This window comes from Herpailurus yagouaroundi, unplaced genomic scaffold (assembly GCF_014898765.1).
Source record: "Herpailurus yagouaroundi ecotype Mexico unplaced genomic scaffold, PumYag 190, whole genome shotgun sequence".
NCBI classification, from domain to species: domain Eukaryota; kingdom Metazoa; phylum Chordata; class Mammalia; order Carnivora; family Felidae; genus Herpailurus; species Herpailurus yagouaroundi.
Genome location: NW_024412421.1, coordinates 22,548,900 through 22,554,184, shown reverse-complemented (window position 1 = coordinate 22,554,184; position 5,285 = coordinate 22,548,900). Strand labels below are relative to the sequence as shown.

At 50.7% G+C, this 5,285-nt stretch overlaps 1 protein-coding gene across 1 annotated transcript in view; it reads right to left on the bottom strand.

Moving 5' to 3' along the window:
* ZFHX3 (zinc finger homeobox 3) overlaps positions 1-3,924 on the bottom strand; it is a 240,715-nt gene extending 236,791 nt beyond the window's left edge. The window contains 1 exon segment of the mRNA XM_040442966.1: positions 3,795-3,924. The gene's annotated coding sequence lies outside the window, so the exon portion shown is untranslated.
* Positions 3,925-5,285: the final 1,361 nt, after the last annotated feature.

Below are 5,285 nucleotides of genomic sequence, written 5' to 3'. Positions count from 1 at the left end.
ACACACACACACACACACACACACACACACACACACACACACACACACAAAACATTGGTGTTGTCTCACTGCTTGTGAAACGCAAAGCTGCTGTCAATTCCCCAGCTCCTGTCCATACAGGAGTCATTTACCACGTTGGGGGAGGGGACCCTCTAACATCCGATGGCTCTCTTCGAACATGTGCAAAGCGACAATCTGACAATCCGGGAGCCAACTTTAAATCACATAGAAAAGAAAGCTGACAGTTGTTGATTTTGTAGTTTTTCTCCTTAATCTGAACTTTGTCAGAGGCTTGCCAATGAGCCAAGATTTTTGCCACACTTCCTCTCTCAGGGCAATCTGACTCAATCTTAGCTTCTGTATATTTCTCAATTTGAGCGGCCTATGGACTCAGGACGCTGTGCTTTGGACAGAAAAGGCACCCTTTAAAATCTGATTGAGACTAGCTCCTGCAAAGGCATTCCCTTGTCTGGATTCGATTAAAACTGGGTCCCGATTTCCTTGACTGTAGCTTTTAGAAGCTGCATCCCCAGGCCCAGGATGTTGGTTCTGAGCTGGGCTGTGATTTCTAGCAATCACTATCACAACCAAATTCTCATACCAGAGCATGTGGATACCCCTATGAAGTTCACTGTAATGGAATCTGCCTTCCTGTTGTGTTTTCAATGGTACCGCCCCCATCCTGGTTAATTAGACCAGCCTTGGGAACCAGAGTAGGCCAACAGGCCCAAGCATTACAGAAACAGGGGCTAAGAGCGAGCAACCACTCTAGTAACAAATGAGAGTATGAACCACAGCACATACTGTTCTTGTGGAGGGTACAGAGTCAGGTGCATTATCCCTGTAATACTGGCAAGTGTGAGACGAAGCTTCCAAGTGTCTTTAGGCCAGAATCACTGTCACTGTTGTCTCCCCTGTAAGATAAAGCTAAACCTTTCAGGTTAAGAAGCAAACTGGATACTCTAAAAAGTGGGTGTAACAAGTCACTTTCCCTTCTAGGGATAGAGCAGCTACCTACACTTTTACAAAATGCTGCTTCGTCACCTAAATATTCATGTGTTCGTGTTAATGAGGCTGTTGCAAATCTACAATACAAGGAATTTCTTAGGTAAGGGTCTGTTTTGGTCCTTCTAGTATTTCCAAGATATCTCACATTAACATTTGAGAAGCGCACCAAAAAAAAAAAAAAAAAAAAGGCTCCACTGCTGTCCAACAGCAACAATAAGGACACGCTCCATGGATACCGCTCGTGACCAGAACTGAAAGAACCAAGCTAAATCATCACCAGCCCCAGGTAATGCTTTGCTAGTATTCTGCAATCACAGATTTATTCTAATGAACTAACAACCTGTGGGTCATCCAAGGTGAGCCAGGCCTGTCCTGGGAGTGTCTAGTAATCATCATTTAAAGTCATAATGATGAAAACTGAAATCTCGCTTATTTTAGCTCCTTGCCACTGGGCAGTCCGTTGGCACGGAGGTTACACGGCAGTTAAATCCAATCCCAAAGCAGCAAGAAGGAAGGCACTTCACTGTCCTGTTGGGACGAGCCAAACAGAGGCCTGCTGAGAGTGCTGTTTTATTTGGGTCCTTTCCACCCTCCCTGAGTATTCATTTGTGCAAATAAAAGACGGAAGGGAAGAAACCAAAATTAAAGTTTCAGGTGGTTGGGGAAGCAGCTCAGATTTTTTTTTTTTTTTTATTTTGGAAGAGTTACCATGCGTTTCTCAATAGTTCCCTGTCCATCAAAACTGTTTTCAGGAGAACTGGAAAACAGCAGCTCTATCCCACAGAAAGTGCAGCCATTTCAAAAGAGAGCTGGGAGAGGGAGGTGACCCATGTCATAAAGACAGAAGGTCTCCAAGTCATTTAATTCCTTGTGATTCCAAAAGGGCTGATTTTAAAGTGTAAAAGTGCTTGCTTCTGCCTCTGCCCCGTGTTGTTAAATAACACTCGGGCAATTAAATAAAAGAGCAAAGTGTGACCCCAGCCCATTCTGAGAGGCACTCACACGCTCTCTGAACACATGCTAGAAACGAAGTGCAGACAATCTCCTTAGTCCTGTAATTTAAGGACGGGAGACAGGAAAAGTTTCTCTTGGCCTTCATAGCCATATACCCTCTGAAATGGGGCTTTTGGGGTCTCTGCAAAATAGAATGCACAAAAATACAGGTGCACAAACATCCAGGTATGTACCTCTCTCTCTCCAATGACTCATTTCCTGAAACCCTTCAATTATTTAGAACAGTGGGCTCCTGACTTCCCACATATCCTACCTCTGTCCCCTAACTGCTTTTCGTGTTTGGGTTGGGTAAAAAGAAGGATTCAGAATATCAGGCCGCCAGCAGCTGTTCTGAAAACTAGCAACAGGCCACGGTCTAGCCTTGGCCTCTCTCAATCAGGTTACCTTGGAAGGTGTCTGTTTTCCTCTCAAATGCAGTCTCTGCCCCAGCACTTGGGCTTCCTTCTCCAGCCCAGCCTCCTGGAACTCATGATTTTTAGGGTTTCCCCTTGAAACCTATCCAGAAACCACAGCCATTAAAAGAACATGAAGGTTTGACACCTCCTGAATTTAGGAATGAGGGGACTCGAGGGGCTAACTCTGCAAACTCGCACCTGCTGCTTGATGGCAAAGAAACAAAGTTCCCCAGCTAGCAGGAGCAAGCTTTAAATTATACTCTATTTATTTAGTGACTTGTCTCCAAGGATCTCAAAGCATGGGATGAAATAAGATGACGTGTAACTTTCCCACTATCTACCTTCAAGGCTTAAGTTTGTTTTTCTTGCTTTGCCTTGACAGATTCCACGAAGCAGGCCCCAGCACCCCCCCCCCCCACGGGGGGGTGGGGAGGCCTTCTCCTAGTGCCCAAGTGGGGCTGTCTAATCTCTCTGAGCTTATCTGTCAGTGGCTTTCAGAGTCTTCCAGGCCTGTTAAATGACACAAACAGGGGGTGGGAGCAGTGAGGACCCTCCTGGATTCACCTGCTCATGTGTTTCATTTAAACCAGTTTATATACTGTGCACTACTAAGCCAGGCAATGCACTCCTATAATACACCAGGCACGAGTGATGGTCTTTGCCCTCCAGGTGTTTTACCATTCTTATAACACAGGTATGTCCAAAGCTGAAAAGACTATTTTCCAGAAAGTTCTTTTCCCTCTATTAGTCTACAATGATTACTTTTTTTTTTCCTGCTATTGACCTAACTTGGGCAATCTTTCTCCTTTAACAGGACAAACATCACAGCTCTCCCTCTCCTCCACCCCTCTCCCCCACGGAAATGTTTTTCCAGAGTGCGAACAAACTAAAATTAGAGGGTGGGCAAGAGGATCCCCAAAGGTGCCTTCCAGCTCCAAACCTCTGATTCTTCCTTTAATTACTCCACAATAAGCACATTCTTCACGTTGTTTCAAACTGACCAGTGACTTCTCTTGTGCCTGAAAAGGGCGCATTTTAAGGCGGAGGAACCCAAACTTTTAAATGACACTAGTACCGCAAGTATTCAGAAGGCAGGAACTAATCCAAAAGCAAAATAAGGAGGGAAGAAGGGAGGGAGAGAGAGGAGGAAAGATGGAAGGAGGAAGGGCTTCACTCTGTACCCAGCAGAATTTAGACACTCGCACGCCAGGTAGGTTCCAGTTGGAATCTACGAGTTCAAGTGCATCCAGCCTGCCCTTCCCCCACATGCCCCAAGAGAATGGGAAGTTCAGCCAAGACTTGCAGCACCTGCCTGCCGCTCTAGGCCGGCGGTGCGAACCGGGCGGCTGGCGGGCTGGGGAGGGAGGCTCCACTCACCTGGCACACAAAGGCTCCGCACACCTCCGGAGGGAGGAGGCACTCGCAGGTCCGGGGGCCGCGGCGCGCTCGACAATGGGAAATTCCAGCGGCACCGGAGCCCCGAACTTACCCACCCCAGGCGGCATTCTCCCCACCTCCCGCCGCCCCCGGGACTCCGAGGTGGCTCTGTCTAGGTGCAGGGGGGCCGCAGGCAGGGCAGGGGGGCGCATGGTGGCGGCAGGGGCTGGCGGTCGCCCCTCCCCGGGAGGGAGGGTCCCCCGGGCGCGCGGCGGGGATTCACCCACGGGGCGCGGCGCTCGCGTCCGGGTCCCCGGCCTGCCCGCCGCCGGCTCACCGCCCGCCCGGAATCGCTTTATGTAAATGAAGCTCAACTCGCAGTTTGCAGGCTCACCGCCCGGGGAAGGGGGGCGGGCGGGGCGGGGGGCCTTCGGGGATCCACATTACACAGCAACAAAGCGGAAGGTTAATTTGAAACTCACAGCCCCGCCGCCGCTCGGCTCCCCGGGCAAAGCCTGACATCTACAGTCGTGCCGGGCGCAGGCCGGGTACTCGGCGGCGGCCGCGCCCGCGGGGACACGGGGACGCCCGGGCGCGCGAGGCCCGAGCGCTCGGTCGCGCTCCGGGTACTGGCTTCTGGGCAGGCCGGGCCGCGCGCCTGGGACGGGAGCCCTGGGCGGCTGGGCCTGCGCCGCCTCGGGAACGGGCCCGGCGGGAACAAAGCCCGGTCCTTCCCAGGCGCTGACCCCTCTCTCTCATCAAAAGTCAGGGGCCGGCCTAGAATCGGGCGAGAAGAAAGGGGCGCGCCCTCGGCCACAAAAGAGAGCCTGAGGCTCAGAACCGGAGCCATGGGTCTCTGGGCCCCATCCACGTCACAGCCAGGCCACTCTAGCATGGGGACATTAGCCAATGTGGACAGGAATTTATTTGAAACACACACCCATCCTATTAACTGCTTTACAGGGCACTTCTGTTTTTCAGCTGCAGAAACTTAGAAAAACATCCCCTGATCTCCATTGAGAGTTGAAGGATAGAGTTTTTCATGGGAGAGAAAGAAAGAAGGGGGGGGGGGGCCACAAAAAAAGAAGTCACAGCTTGCAATTAAGCTTACAGTCTTTTTACAAGACTTGCCTTAAAACACACACACACACACACACACACACACACACACACATAATTTCAGATAAGGCATACATCATGCCCTTCACAGGGAGATTCAACTGCCAGGTCAAATTTAATGGGGACACCCCAGTTGGTCAGAGCAACCGCTGGACACTTTTCTCCCCAGGTTCGCCTTCGCCATTCTCATATGCAAAGGCAGCACCAGAGAAATCTCACCGGAAGTCACCGTCCTCCCTGTCAGAATCCCACGCTCAGTCTGATTTAATTCCTGATTCCCCCAGCACAGAAGGGCACCTATTTTTCCCTTTCTGAAAGCCACCCACCCAGGCTGGCCCCACAACCTTAAGAGTCCTTTCCCCGACTGCACAA